The sequence below is a fragment of the Balaenoptera physalus genome (genome assembly GCF_965194825.1).
Source record: "Balaenoptera physalus genome assembly, chromosome: 1".
Taxonomy (NCBI): domain Eukaryota; kingdom Metazoa; phylum Chordata; class Mammalia; order Artiodactyla; family Balaenopteridae; genus Balaenoptera; species Balaenoptera physalus.
The window spans coordinates 81,452,814-81,469,220 of record NC_138882.1 but is presented as its reverse complement, the minus strand read 5'-3'; the positions used below and the strand labels follow the sequence as shown (position 1 = coordinate 81,469,220).

Below are 16,407 nucleotides of genomic sequence, written 5' to 3'. Positions count from 1 at the left end.
CATCCCTGCATATTAAGACTACAAATGACTTTCAGCTACTTAAACATATAATCATGATATAATATCCATGGCTTTATAGAGTCCCAGCATAATGTTTCATATATTCTTTTTTTTTAACATCTTTATTAGAGTATAATTGCTTTACAGTGGTGTGTTAGTTTCTGCTTTATAACAAAGTGAATCAGTTATACATATACATATGTCCCCATATCTCTTCCCTCTTGCATCTCCCTCCCTCCCACCCTCCCCATCCCACCCCTCTAGGTGGTCACAAAGCACCGAGCTGATCTCCCTGTGCTATGCGGCTGCTCCCCACTAGCTATCTATTTTATGTTTGGTAGTGTATATATGTCCATGCCACTCTCTCACTTTGTCCCAGCTTACCCTTCCCACTCCCCTTATCCTCAAGTCCATTCTCTAGTAGGTCTGCGTCTTTATTCCTGTCCTGCCCCTAGGTTCTTCTGACCATTTTTTTTTCTTTTTTCTTTTAGATTCCATATATATGTGTTAGCATATGGTATTTGTTTTTCTCTTTCTGACTTACTTCACTCTGTATGACAGTCTCTAGGTCCATCCACCTCACTACAAATAACTCAGTTTTGTTCCTTTTTATGGCTGAGTAATATTCCATTGTATATATGTGCCACATCTTCTTTATCCATTCATCTGTTGATGGACACTTAGGTTGCTTCCATGTCCTGGCTATTGTAAATAGAGCTGCAATGAACATTTTTGGTAATGACTCTTTTTGAATTATGGTTTTCTCAGGGTATATGCCCAGTAGTGGGATTGCTGGGTCGTATGGTAGTTCTATTTGTAGTTTTTTAAGGAACCTCCATACTGTTCTCCATAGTGGCTGTATCAATTTACATTCCCACCAACAGTGCAAGAGGGTTCCCTTTTCTCCACACCCTCTCCAGCATTTATTGTTTGTAGGATCTCCCAATTATTGGTTGATGATCCTGAGTTAGTTCTATTTTGTGGTGTATAACAGGGATTTGTCTGCCCTCCCCCTGAGGCAGGAGATAGATGGGCCCCAGGTTAGACATTTACAACTGGCCTCCCATTTACATTTCATGTGGCAGGAAAACGTGGGCTTCGGGCTGGACGCTTACACCTAGACTCCCGTTTGTATTTCCTGGGACAGGAGATAGATGGGTTCCAGGTTAAACATTGAAAATCAGTCTCCTGTTTGCTCTCCGAAATGGAAGCAATGACAGATACAGTGTAAGTAGCCAGGTTTTGTCTCCTGTGGACACCTTCAAAGGCTGAGGGGTGATCTGACAAGCCCAACCACACACCGCCCGGGCTGGGAGTCTCCACTCTGTGTCCAGTTCTGTTCATGTGTACATGCGTGCAAGTGTGTGTGTGTGTGCACGTGTATGCATGCAGGGTGTGTACAGCTGAATAACAGGAGAGGATCTGCTGGGTTCCAGTGTCCTGTGTCCCCCTCCCTGGCTGCCCTTGCTCGGGGCCACCTTAAGATAACAGTCATGGCTAGAACAGAGAGGGGCTAAACCTTGTTTGAGTAAAGGGTCAAGAGGTCACATATTTCCCCTTCTTGGGGCAAGGGAGATATTGCACATGGACAGAAAGTCTACTTGAGGGTTAAAAAGGAGGGCTCACCACCCCATAATATGTGATGCTAAGGCCACCCCATAGGCCTTTGGGCTGAAATCCATCTTGGAAAAAAGTTGCACACACATGTTGGGGAGGGTCCTAGGGCAGGTCAGGTGTGGAAAAAGAAGCCAGATAATTGGCCAAAGGTAAACAAAGACCTGGAAGAACTGCCCTTTATAAATTATTTAACCGCCTCTTTTCTGCTTTCCTCCTCCTTAGGGAGGATGCCCACACCCTTTCTCTCCAGGTGGGCATCTCTGCCTTGCTTCTATCATAACTAAACAAACTGTTTCTCTGTGTGCTCTCCCACTTGTTGTTGTGCTATGTCTCTAATAATAAACTTTGTACCTGATTTTACAGTTTTTACCTCCGTGAGAAATGCATTTTTCACTGGGGGCAAGAGCCAGGGGGTCTGGTGGCTATGATTCCTGGTTTTCATCCAGGGTACCCAGGTTCAATTCCTGGGCAGGGAATTAAGATCTCACTTCATGCCACCACTCACTTCTGCCTCTCCAAGATCACCTCCACCCCAGTTTAAAGATACTGGGGGAGCCTGGTTAAAAGATACAAGGATTTACTCAGTTGAAAGACACTGAGCCTCTGGACTGGGTAAAATGAAGGGCATCAGAAAGCCAGCCTCCAACTAACATTCCAGCCATGTTTATGTACATATGGAATTTATACTTACAAATATTAAATACTTATTTAATTGGGAATTAAAGGAAATCTTGCCCTAAAATGGCCAAGATAGGGTTCTTTTGACATTCTAAAAATGATTAGAAGAAAGCCAGCTTGATAAAACATCTTTTCAAAATTTTGACCTTAAAGGAACAAAAGCCCTTCTAGGAGGAACTTGCATTTCTCTCCCTGTGCTTTTGAGATGTAAATGTTATATCTGATCTTCTTAGGCATTTTATTCCGTGTTTCGAGAGCTTGGTCTCTGCCATCCAGAAGGAACACATATGGCGTACATTTGGCAGCCAGTTGAATAGACTGGGATTCCAAGCAGTCTTTTTGTCTGGCTGTGCCAGCTCTCAGGAAAATTTGTTATAAGGAGTCCCAGCCCATAAGGGGCCTTGTCATCTCAACCTTTGTTGTCTCTACCTGCACAAAAAAGACCTTTAGTTTCTTAGACTATTATGGGGAGTAAACTTACTGTATTTTGAGAAGGCTGCATTCTTTGCACTCTCTTGTGGGGATGCCTCTTGCGTCTTATTGGTTTGAGTTGCTATTAAGATACTATTCATCAATGGCCAGACACTGGATTCTTTAAATTGGAGAAACTTCTAAATTGCTAAATTTTTAGAGAGCTCTCATTTTAAACAGCTGTTTTATTGGTGCCTATGAAAATACCAAATTAAAAGGTAGATGCAAAATATATATATATATACATACATATGTAAAACAGGTAACCTTAAAACTCCCTTAGTTTAAAACTAACAAATAAAAACTGTTTTAGGACGCCTTATTTGTGGTCTCAGCTTCCCTTCAATGGTTCTTGCAGGTGTTAATGAAAACATTAGCTTAATTAATGTTAATTAGGTTGATTAACAGGGGAATAAGAAGAAACTGAGGGGAAAATCAAGAGACTTCTTCCCAACAAGGTGAAAATTTTAAAGGGACTTATCCCAACAGAATGGAAATCTTTAGATGATTATTAGGAAATGGGATAAATAAAATGGATTTTGATGGGATTAAAACAAAAGTTTTGATACACTACCTGGGGTTGGATAGACCAAAGGGACCCCCCAGTTAGTCCCCCCAACATTAAAGTGCACTCTATTAACCCCTGTTTTGAAACAAAATTTAAAGGCTGGAAGAAAATTACACTGAGATACCTGACTAGCATTTGCTTGGGACAACAGTGAGATCAATTAATGAAGTTAAGATTGACAAAAGGGCCTGTGTCCCTTGGCTTGACCCCTCACTGGGGACCCCAAAGTTTTTTATGCAGAAATGGATAAAATGGCCAGGGGATAAAAAGGAAAGTTTCTGGATTCCTTGTAAGACCAAGACTTGCTGATGGGGTCCTAATGGAGGCTTAAGTTAAAGGTATATTGCTTTGTGACCACCTAGAGGGGTGGGATGGGGAGGGTGGGAGGGAGGGAGATGCAAGAGGGAAGAGAAATGGGAACATATTGTATATGTATAACTGATTCACTTTGTTATAAAGCAGAAGCTAACACACCATTGTAAGGCAATTATACTTCAATAAAGATGTTTAAAAAAAAAAAAGGTGTAAGAGTTATAAATTTGAAATAAAATCTTATAAAAACTGGTGTATTTGAATGGGCTTTATATAAGATGGTTACATCTCTTTTGTCTAATTGTACTGTGGGATAGACATTACATCTCTATGAGGAATGTTTCCCCTGACTGGTATTATAAGACAGGGCATATAAATCTGCCCCTTAGGCAGCATTAATTAAACATACTAAAAAAAACCAATAGGGACTTCCCAGGTGGCGCAGTGGTTAAAAATCCGCCTTCCAATGCAGGGGACTTGGGTTCGATCCCTGGTCAGGGAACTAGATCCCACATGCATGCTGCAACTAAGAGTTTGCATGCCACAACTAAGGAGCTGGCGAGCTGCAACTAAGACTCGGTGCAACCAAAATAAATAATTAATTAATTAAATTAAAAGATGGTTTAAAAAAAAAAAGAAAGAAACTAATAGAGTTACCTGCACCCACACAGTATAAAGTAAAAACTGGGCCCCAACATTCAGGGACTAATAAAAGCAATAATAAATATTTTTTGCCCCTAGGGTAAATTGCTCTGTTTAATTTGTGCACGCACAAAGAGGGTCTTTGTAGAATACCTTGTGCATAAATTTTTGAAGGCATGATAAATTGAATCCCAAAGTTCTAGAACATAGAACTCTTGATTTCCAGTTTAGTGGAAAATCTTCTTACTGATATTAAAAAAGCAAATGAAAGAAAATGTAATTGGGCAAATCAATCTTTTAATATCATTTAAGCAGCAGACCAGTTCTTTGGGGAATTAAAAGCAACTGTCTTTGTCTTGCCAATCTACAAATCAGAAATGTAAATACAGCCCACAGTGACCTGAGACTGAGCCTAATTAGCTCAATCAGGTTGAATCTGAAGCTGAAGAGGGAAAAAAGGAAAAAAGAGGCCTTTTATCAATAAAACTCAAACTGTTGGTGCTCTGGCCTTCTGAGATGGCCCACATTCTATCTGTGTAGTGTGTTTCTCCCAGGGCCGTCTCGCCTTTTGAGACGAATTGTATTCTGTCTATGGAAAGTGTATCTCTCTAAATAAACTCAGCCATTAAAAGGAATGAAACTGGGTCATTTGTAGAGACGTGGATGGACCTAGAGAGTGTCATATAGAGTGAAGTAAGTCAGAAAGAGAAAAACAAATATCGTATATTAATGCATATATGTGGGATCTAGAAAAATTGTATAGATTATCCTATTTGCAAAGCAGAAATAGAGACGTAGAGAACAAATGTATGGATACCAAGGGGGAAAGGGGTGGGGATGGGAGGAATTGGGAGATTGGGATTGACACATATACACTATTGATACTATGTATAAAATAGACAACTAATGAGAACATACTGTATAGCACAGGGACTCTACTTAATGCACTGTGGTGACCTAAATGGGATGGAAATCCAAAAAAGAGGGGATATATGTATGTGTATAGCTGATTCACTTTGCTGTACAATAGAAACTAACACAACATTGTAAAGCAACTATACTCCAATAAAAATTAATCAAAAAAATTAAAAATAAATAAATAAATCCACTTCTTACCTATCTAAAAAATAAATAAATAAAAACTAAACAAAACAAAAACAAACAAACTCAAACTACTTGAAAGGCTCCCTCACCCAAAATCGAATTAACGGCCTCCTTAAGGATTTATCAAGGACAGATACAAATCTCAAAGTCTTTTCTGCAAATAGTAAAAAGCCTTAATTATCTGAGCAAATAAATTTAACTTACACCAACTGTCATTTATAAATTAGTAAGTTTATATTGTAATACCTGATTCATGACTCAGATTTAAAATGAAGCTATGAGATCTCTAGTTATGTCTTTTTATACATCTGTGTGTACATTATACATATGATACATCTTTACTTTCAGATAGTATTATGAAAATTAAATTTATAGAAGAGCTCTATTTAATTGACTTAAAAGTAGGCATTTACAAATTAAATATTTTTAAATGTAGTAGAAACTAACCCAAATGAATTTCAAGTTCACATGATCTGGGAAATATTCAATATTAAATTAATATTCGGTATTAAAGTTCAAGTTTGCTGGTTTAATTAATACAGATATGTCTTACTTTTATTACACTTAGGTTTACTAAAAGTCAAATAAGGTCATATTATCTCTATTATAAAATTTATCAGTGAGAAAAATAGCTTGGGATGGTGGCTGACTTGGTCTCATGTCTCAAAGTTTTCATGTTGTATGTCACAGAATGTTGTATATTCTTTGTCAGTTATATTGCAATCAGATATTTAACCATGCCATTTAAAATCTTTTGTCTTTTATAGACAGTCATTGTTTTACTATGATGCTTTTACAAAATCAAGATCTTCAAGAAGATTCACAAAAAGGACTTTTTGACAAATAAGGTTTCTGACGACTTCTAGATCATACCACTGAACTGGGTAAGAAATTACGAAACTCTAATGGAAAACCTGATGACTTCATCCAGATCAGCAGGAATCAATTACATGGGACTGAATGAACTAATAAACACAATTTGTATTTTATAACTTTTTTCTGAAATATTACTGACTTTTAATCTTTATTTTTCAGAAAACCTTTCCTCTTACACTATGACCTACAAAAAATTGATAAAGTATACCTTTGTAAACAAAGATGAAATATTTATCTTTTTCTCTCTACCTGATCCCTCCAGAATTTGGTTTTTCCAGCTGGCTCCCCGCTGGACTTGATGGCTTATTGCAATCCAGATTACAACTAGTTATACTAATCATTATTTTAATCTGTTCTCTCTTTGTTGTTTTCAAACTATGCTTTGTGTCTCTCTCTGCTCCACTCTGAGCTATATTACTTATATTCTGTCTATTTTGTAATATTGTTGTCTCTTAAATTACCTGATGTGTAACCAGGCCTCCAACAAAATTAATGATGACTAAAAGTCTTGAGGCAATGATCACATATATAACTCTATACAGAATAATTGTAATAGTGCAACTCTAGATATGGGAAGAAGTAACAAGGGAAACACATTTCCTGGATCATAATAGACTAGTAAGACAGGTGATCCAGAGAACTTTAGGTTATTAACAGGGCCTAATCCAGATATAGCACATGAATGACCTATCACTGAGATCTTCGACTTACTTAGGAATAAGTGTCCTTAGCGCCACAGGACAAATGGGTCATGAAATGCCTCCCAAACCTTAGTCAAATTTATGACCAACAAAGGGCACTGTAAAGAAAAAAATGTTGCCTGCCATTCCAGTTCTATAAGGATCAAGCCATTAGCCACTGCAGTTGCCCCCCAACAGTGAGCTCCAAGGGGAATTCAGGATGGAGAAAAACAAGAAACATTCTGTGCTTTGGATATACTGGTCCTCAGATAGTTAAGATGTATATCTAAGGGAAATTTTTAAATGACCCCAGATTCTTGCATCTTCCCATACAGAGAAAAGCACTAAAATCATTAAGTTGAGATTTCTCTTCTTTGTGATTAGCAGTAATCTTTTGATGTTTGACTACATGTTTTTCTAGCAAAAAGTTTGTATATGTCCTGGCTCCTCCCTTACCTCTTCGGAGCAGTTCCTCAGAGCTATCTGAGAGGCTGTCTTCTGGGCGATAGTCCTCAGTACGTTTCTTAATAAAACTTAATTCTCAACTTATACGTGGTGCATTTTTCTTTCATTTGACACTTGCTATCTGTCTCTGAACCCCAAGTGGAAGCACAGACAGAAGCTCCTTGGTCTTCCCTGGCTGACATTAGGAACTGAGGTCCCTGTCCCAGTTCAACCCATCTACTCACCCAGGATCACCAGTAGCAGCCACAGAAACATGGGGACCTGGCCTGGCTGAGGGCAGTGAAAGTCTGTCTCACCACAAGCCGGGCTTATTTCTCATCCACGAAAGAGGACAGAAGGGAGGTACTCAGATGAGATCTGCAAGAGTTAGAAAAGGGGAAGTAAAAGAATCATATCTTGCCTCAGGTTCTGAAAAATTAACACAACTACCTTCCTAAATGTTGTTTGTATTGCAACCCCGGCAGTCTTAGACGTTGACAGTTATCTTCCAGCAGCTCGACTCTCTCTGGAGAAATGTCTCTAAGGCTGTGCTGGGTTCTCTGAAATGCCACGCTATAGATTTGCTAGTATTCAAATAACTTTTTTTTCATTTTTCAAATGGAAAAACCCTTCCATTACCTTGAATTCATACAACATGTGGTTCTGCATAAGGTTCCTAATATAGACATACCTTGTGACTGTGGTGTCCTGCTATGTTTTATGGTGTAAGTCACAAAAAGTCAAAGTGTCAAAGCAGACATGAAAGCCTTTTGACCTTACATAAACTGGCACAAAGTTGTTGAGGAGGAAAAATTTTTAAAAATTCACCGACTACAAAAGGAGCTGCCCCTAAATTCCTCCCAGATCTGTGCAAATTAGGAGATAAAAGAACAAGCATTAGGTAGGAAACTGTTTTGTGCCCCATCTCAGCCTATAACCAGTGCTATGCCTGGGCAGGCCCTTGTGACTCTTATTATGATTGCAAGACACCCTCAGCAATAACCACGAAGAAACTTTGGAAAAAAAAAGAGTTTATTACTCACAGGTCTTGGAAAGCACATGGCACACCTGGGGCTACACTGTGAGGTCATGTGCTGGGGTTCTGCTTTTATTGGGGTGGAGGGTGGGGCTTAGTGTTTTGAGGGCTCACTCTTTATTGGTGAATTTAAAATATAAAATCCAGAAGTTAAAGCACAGGAAGAGAAAAAAACAAGAGGCCCAAATGGCCAGTTATCAAAATCAACCAATATCTCTAAAACAAAGGAGTCTGGGGCGCAAAGGAGGGCGGTGGGGTGGGCTTTGGTGCTGCCTTTTATCTAGTGGCTGGCAATGTGTTTATTCAAAGTAGCTCTTTAAAGTGGATGCCTCAGCAATCAAAGCTTAAGTCAGGCACTTGCATTATGAAAGAAAGAATAACTGTTAGGGCCCATACTACAGAACCTCTCTTTTTAAAGCCAGAGCTCTTATCAGAGAGGCCTTCCCTGGCCTTGCAATCAAAGAGGTCTCACCTGATTATTTTCTGTTTCAAGCCCCTGTATGCTTTTTTTCATAGCATTTATCATTATTTGTGATTATTTCCTCTATTTTCTTGTTTGTTTTTACGTCTTCTCCTCAGCTATCATTCAAAGGCCCATGTTTATCTTACCCATTGTTGTATCCCTTGTATCTCTACCAATTCTCTCTTGCAGGGAGGCATTAAATAAGTATTTTTTGAGAAACTATGAAAAACTCTGGACATTTATTTCATTAGCACTTCCCTAAGGGGCCTTTTCAGATTTTTTTTTCTAGCCACCCCCCTCCTCTATGAAACATTAATAGCACAGATATGCTGTATGTATATATATACATAAAAAGTAAGATTTTTTTTTTTTCACCTCCACAAGGACCAATTTTTGCTGCTTTGAGGGTGACATCACCTCTGTTGGGAATGCATGCTCGAGACATAGAGACAGACCATTCTCAGCAGTCTAACTACCAGGATAGAAAGTTATGACCATTCAAAGACATCTTTGTATTAGAAACAGAAACCTCTGATCAAGTTTCCCTTCTTTGTGGAGGCTATCCTGAGGCTATAATGGAAAGAAGTCCTCTTCTTTAACCAGATGGCATTCTATTCTCCCCTCCACCACCCCCGCATGACAGTTACCAAATTTTGTGTTTCCTTATGCATTTATGTGATTGAATGATGTTCCTTTCTCTCCTTAGACTGTAGTATCACAGGGCTGAAAAGAGTCTGGTGTGTTCTCCATCATGTTTTCTTTCTTTTCTTCCTTCCTCCCGTCCCTTATTTCCTCCTACACTCCTTCCTCCCTTCCTTTCTTTTTTTATTGTAGAAAGAACACTTAACATGATATCTATCTTCTTAACAAATTTTTCATTATACAATACATTGTCGTTGACTATAGATACAATGTTATACAGCAGCGCTCTAAAACTTAACTTAATCTTGCTTAACTGAAACTTTACGCCAGTTGACTAGTAACCCCTCATTTCCTCCTCCTGGCACCCACAGTTCCACTCTGATTCTATGAATTTGACTATTTTAGATAGCTCATGTAAGTGGAATAATGCAATGTTTGTTTTTCTGTGACTGTCCTATGTCACAACATAATTGTCCTCATGGTTCATCCATGTTGTCACATGTTGCAGAACTTCCTTCCTTTTTTAAGGCTGAGTAGTTTTTCATTGTATGTACATATAACAGAGAAGAGCCAATCCTGACTCCATGTTGGATCTGTTTCTTTACTTTAACCTTTGCTTCCTGTTGCTTTTGTTCACTAAAAGGACACTGTGTGTACCTAATGGCCTGCCTCCGGGAACCCTGCCCCTCTGCCTGAATGTTAAACCAAAGTGCCTTTGTTCAGGGAAACATCCTGACCCTGTCCACCTGTGAATAGCTGCAAGAAAGAAGAAATTAGCATGTCCCCTCTCCGAGGCTGGCCATTCCAGGAGATATTTGCAAGACTTATGGCCTTTTTATTTTACTTCCTCACCTCCTCCCACCCTCTGTTCTATAAAAGAAACTGACATCCAGACCCCGATAAGATGGTTCTTTTTAGACACTAGTCTGCCATTTTCTCCACCTGCCAGGTTTCCAAATAAAGTCATTATTCTTTGCCTCAACACCTTGTCTCCTGATTTATTGGCCTGTTGTGCAGCAAGCAGAGGGAGCTTGGACTCACTAACATACATACCATGTTTTCTTTATCTATACATCTATTGATGGACAGTTGGGTTTTTTCCACATCATGGTTATTGCGCATAGTGATTTAATGAACATAGCAGTGCTAGTATCTCTTCAAGATCCTGATTTCAATTATTTTGGATGAATACACAGAACTGGGATTGGTGGATCAAACAATAGTTCTATCTTTAATTTTTGTTAGAAACTTTATACTGTTTAATACAGATGCTCTATCTTATAGATTAATAAATGATGCCTTACTAAAATTGGTGAAACTTCTAAGAGGAAAATAAAGTGAGGAGGTGCAACAAAGTCAGGTTTAAGCCTCTGAAGTCAGGAAAATATGGACTCTGGTCTTAGCTCTACCCTCTACTGACTGTGTGAACATGGCAAGCTACTTCCCCAAGATTGTTCACCATGGGCAATATCACACACTTAAAACATACTTTTTTTTTTTTTATAATTACAGATAATATGTGTAAGTTTGCCATACATAATAGACCCAAAAATTAGTCATTGGTAACATTTTTTGGCTAGTAGAATATTAGTAGGGATCAGTACGATATATCATTTGGAGGTATTCTCTAAGTTTTTGGTCTTAAAAATAATATATTACAAAGAGATATAGTTACGCTGAAAAGGCTAAAAACATAACACCTTTATGAAAGTGTTGGTTATAAAAGGTGGATGCTTTTATGCTTCCAGTAAGGATGGAAGAAGAAACTGAACTAACCTTTCTTTTGAGGATCACTAGAAATGCTGGGCGAAATTCTTTTAAAAGTCTCTTTCAAGGTACTGAAGAGATAATAAAACAGTGAAGAATTCTGAGACACGATTAGAGAAGAAAGGAGCTCAAGGAGAAAAACCTGGCTTCTGAAAACACTTGTTTAAAAGGGCACTTGCCAAGTCCAGAAAGGGCAGCAGGGAGGCTTGTGCTTTAACACAGTCCTGTGGGGTTGGGAGACATGGACTGGTATTCATGTTGGTGTGTGTGGAAATGTTTAAAATATGATTGTAAAATAAAAAAGAATAAAATACTGCCATTTTCAGCAACATGGATGGATCTAGAGAATACTTAGCTTAGTGAAACAAGTTAGGCAGAGAAAGACAAATACTAAATGATATCAGTTACATGTAAGTAATCTAAAAAATAATACAAATGAATAAATATACAAAACAGAAACAGACTCACAGACATAGAAATCAAACTTATGGTTACCAAAGAGGAGACAGAGAGAGGTAGGGAGGGATAAATTAGAAGTATGGGATTAACATATACAAACTATGGTACATAAAATAGATAAGCAACCAGAGTTTACTGTATAACACAGGGAGTTATATTCAGTATCTTGTAATAACTTATAATGGAATATGATCTGCAAAAAAAAAAAAACCCAGAAGCAGAACCAAATCACTGTGCTGTACACCTGAAACTAATGCAATATCATAAATCAACTATGCTTCAATAAAAAATATATATATGGCTGTAAAATTTTTGACAGCTCCTCAATTTAGAGGTGGAGTCTACACTCCCTCCCCTTGTATCTGGACACGTTTGTTAGGCACTAAGACCCAATAAAACTGTGGTGGAAGTGATACTGTAATTTTTGAATTAGTTGATGAGATATTGTAGACTCACTGTCACATTTTTTTTTGAAGCTTAAGCCAACATATAAAAAGTCTGACTACCCTAAGGCCACCATGTTATGAGGAAGTCCAGACCACATTGAAGGGTCACACATACACACTCTAATTGACTGTCCAGGTTGAGGTCCCAACCTATAGCCAGCATCAACCACCAGACATGCAGGTGAAGATGGACCCTTATGAGCCATATAATAGATCCAAGAATTCAAAAAGGAGTCACTGTTCTTGTCATGAGTAGGGTGACTGAGAAGAAATGGATAAATAAAAGAGAAAATATTATACTAAGTTGTTTTCATTTATTTAAATATAACTCTTAATTACATTTTACTCCATTGCATATAAACTAATTTTGTCTATTGAAAATTATTAAATTACATTTAATAATTGGACTTTTTATTTAAAAGTCAAGCATGGAGGAATGTGTTAATGGTTTTAGTCTCAAGTGACTACACACAGGGAAAAATGACGTATTGTAAAATTAGTAATATGGCAACGTTGCCCGCTGCATGGAACCTTAGGAAATTATGAAGCATGAAAATAAATGATCAGAGTTTTGAAGATTTTCTTTTTTCTCTCTTGTTTTTTTTTCAGATCCAATCTATATCAGTAATGGGCCCTGGAATCCTTGCCAATACTATGCAGAAACAGTAAACATAAATTCATGTAACTTTAAGCATAGTGTGTACTTTTCAGGTTAGTGTGGAGAGAAGAAAAGCAGTCAGGCATGGAGGGAGCTCACCTTCTCCAACTCCCCCCATACAGCAGACATCACCTAGACCTCCACCTATTTTCTGAAACCCAAGTACGGTACCAATATAAAGCCATTGACTATAATACTACTCCTGTATCCAGGGACCATCAACCCACCTGAGATGGAGAGTGGCACCAGTTCAGAGAACTGGGCCCCCAGGCCATTGTCAGCCTCACAGGAGTAGCTTCCAGAATGCCCTGCGGTTAGAGAGAGGTTGAAGGATGCTCCTTCTCCAGAGGGCGCTGAGCTGCTACCCAGGTTGATGTCCTCATGATAAAACCGGTACAGGATTGGCGGGGGGAGGGGGGGGGTGATGTAGGAGCAGCTCCAAGCCTCACAGCAAAGCTCTACCATATCCCCCATGACAGCCTGGGCCCTGGGATCCCGGAAGGTGAGGACAGGACAAGATATTGGAACTAACAGACCCAAAGGGGGCTTATCAGAGAGGATTTGTGATGCTGCATTAGACTCATGAATTCCCATACCAGAATCTCAGCAAAGGGCCTGGCTCTTGGTCACTGTGTATTCCTTCCATTCCTGTAACCCCATTAGAGCAATCAGAGGTTGTTTTTTCAAAGTGTCTTTAGAAATTTGGGGAAATATCAATTCTGGGTCATTGTCTAGAGACATGATCATTTGTCGTTCTCATCTTATTTACTTCTAATGCCAACCCAACCCCCTTTGTGTTTTCTGCTATGAAAAAAAAAAAGATGTCAGCAGTTTAACTTGTGAAGGTAACCCATCCTCAAATTGTTGGTGGTTCTCCACAGCACTGATCACTGGGATCTCCTGGAATTTCCTCATGACTCCTGGCTCTTGGTTTGGAGATTTCTGTCTGAGATGAATAGGAGTGAAATTTACTTCTCACAGAGATGTTCACCACCTTGTTCTGGATGGGATTGTGGCCATTGTCAGCTCTATAGTAATATTGGCCGGCATTGTGCTCCTTCACAGATGGGATCTCCAGGTCTGCTGACAGGGAATGCTGGGCTTCTGTCCCAGACTGGTTCCTGTGGCCTCTCTGTGCTAGGAAAATGTGATGTTTCCTGTGCCCTCAGCCACTGAGCAGAGTAGGGTGAGATCCCCTCCTTCAGCCTCTTGTCCCCCAGGGGCCTGGGTATCTAAGCTTACGTTAGAGGCCTGGACTTCTAGCTGAATAGAAGATGACATATGAGAACCCTGACTATGAAAGACTCTGGGAACAGAAGGTAGACTTATTTCAGCCTCTAGTACAAGGAGTGGGAATATGGGTATTGCTTATGTAACATATTACAAGTATACAATGGTAAGGAATCCGTGGTAATTATCCTTGAAGAATGTGGATACAGATATTTGCAGGTCCTAACTCAGATCTTGGCTAATTTCATGGGTAGCAATCATTAAAGAGTCATGATGAAGCATCCACTACACGAGAGAAGAAACTTGTTTTTTGGATGAGTCACTGTGCAGACACATACCTTTTGCATAGAATGAAGACGTTCACTGGTAACATCAGTCTACCTTGAAAAAGACACTGTTCCTAATAATGTCAATAAAAATTCCTCCATTATTCCCAGTTTCAAGGATCAACACAAATTGTCACCCCCTCCTCTGACCACTCCAGTTCACTTTGATTTCTGCTCTTCTGACTCTTCATTTTAGCCCCATATGTTTTGCAATCCAGCATGTGGAGACATTTGGAGAGCAGGAGCCTTGTCTTTTAAAGTTCCCAACCCTCTGCTAAATGCCAGCACACACAGTCAGTGATCAATGAAGATCTGATTGATGATATTACTTTAATAAGAAGAGAAAGATTATAAGGAGCTTAGTCCATTTGTTATTCTTATGAAATGCCAAGAGCAATTTGGAGAGTTTCCCTAGTCCAACTCCTACTTTCCACAAGGACAGAAGTTGCACAAAGAAACAAAAGACTAGCCGTCCATGCTGAAGCTACAGTGTTCATGTTTTCCCCCATGCTCAGCCCCACTGATACTTATTCTGCCCATGAATTTAAGATCGGAGGCTCCAATTTCTGACACTGTGAGTCACTGTCTCTGCCTGGCACCAGTAAGACCCTGAGTCTTCACTCCACATGGTGGGGATCTAAAGCTCTGGGGAGGTGCTCTAGCCTAACCTCAGGGTCCTGCTATCTCTGAAGAAGCAAACTGGAGCTGGGCATCTGAGCTCTGTGGAGAGGGGTGGGTCTTTCAAGAGAGATCAAGGTCACTGGGCCCTCCTCAGTGGGCCCAGAAGAGCTGACTGTCAGTCCAGGACATGGAAACAGCTCTGGAGAGAAGGATCACAACAGTTTTCAGAGCAGTAAGATTTACAGTTCCTGCTGAAAAGTACCTGGTGAGAAACAATCCAGCAAACAGGACATTCAGAACCAGACATGCCACGTACCATGTCTCCCTTGCATGGTCAAACCACAAGCACTCCAGTTCATGTTTGGTGTATGGGTAGCTTTCCCCTATGAGGTACCCACCTGCTCTGCTACCACTGTCTCCTATCCACCCCAGCTCCCACAGGAGTGACAGTTTTACTTAAGACTTCAATCTTTACTACTCTTTACTATTTCTGTTTTTAGAATTTTCTTCCAGTAACAGTACAGTAATACTTGCCACTGTCACTCAAAACTGCATTTTGGATAGGAAAGCTTGAGACTTCATCTGTAAAAACAATAACTCTTTTCTATCTTTGTAATAAATCACTGTCTTTATTTTCCAAGACTTTTCTCTCTGGCATATCAGAACTACACTGTTTCATTCAAAGACAGAAGAGGGAGCCAGGACAGTGAGCCAGTCTGAAAGAGAGGGGAGGGGGGAACTGGGTTTTTCATTTCTGCAGAGAATCCAATGTCTGACCTTCTCCCTTACTCTTAGGCAATGAGATGTATCAGGTGTAACCTCTTCATCTTTAGACAAGATAGAAGTTTCAACCCATTCCTTAGTCACTCTGAGATGCATCTTATTTTTCCTGAGGAGATATCTTATTCAGCTTGGGCTGCTCTAACAAAATGCCATAAACTAGGGAGCTTATCAACAACACAAATTTATTTCTCACACTTCTGGAGGATGAAAGTCCAAGATCAGGGTGCCAGCATTGTCCAGTTCTGGTGAGGACCCCTTTCCAGGTTGCAGACTGCTGACTTGTATTCTCATACAGCAGGAAGAGACCCAACTAGCTCTCCAGCCTCTTCTTATAAGGGCACTAATCTCATTCATGAAGAGTCCACCCTTATGATCTAATTACCTCACAAAGCTTCCACCTACAAATACTATCACATTGGGAATATGGTTTTAACATATGAATGGGTAACAGGCTAAAACATTCAGTCCATTACAGGGAATGTCAAGGTAAACATAACTTTTTACATGGATAAAGGGTGTTCTGCTAAAGCTCCTACTCCTTAGCTCACTCCATTGGTGACTTCACATAGGGAACCCTTGTCCTC

General features: G+C 39.5%; 1 pseudogene across 1 annotated transcript in view; it reads right to left on the bottom strand.

Annotated features, from left to right (window-relative positions):
* Positions 1–6,072: 6,072 nt before the first annotated feature.
* The window catches only part of LOC309655170 (Fc receptor-like protein 2), a 32,831-nt pseudogene continuing 22,496 nt past the window's right edge, over positions 6,073–16,407 (bottom strand). Inside the window, exons 2-4 of the transcript in view lie at positions 14,993–15,077; positions 13,743–14,230; positions 6,073–13,465 (exon numbers count right to left, since the gene is read on the bottom strand). The product of the transcript in view is annotated as an Fc receptor-like protein 2 (transcript). The remainder of the gene's footprint in view (positions 13,466–13,742; positions 14,231–14,992; positions 15,078–16,407) is intronic.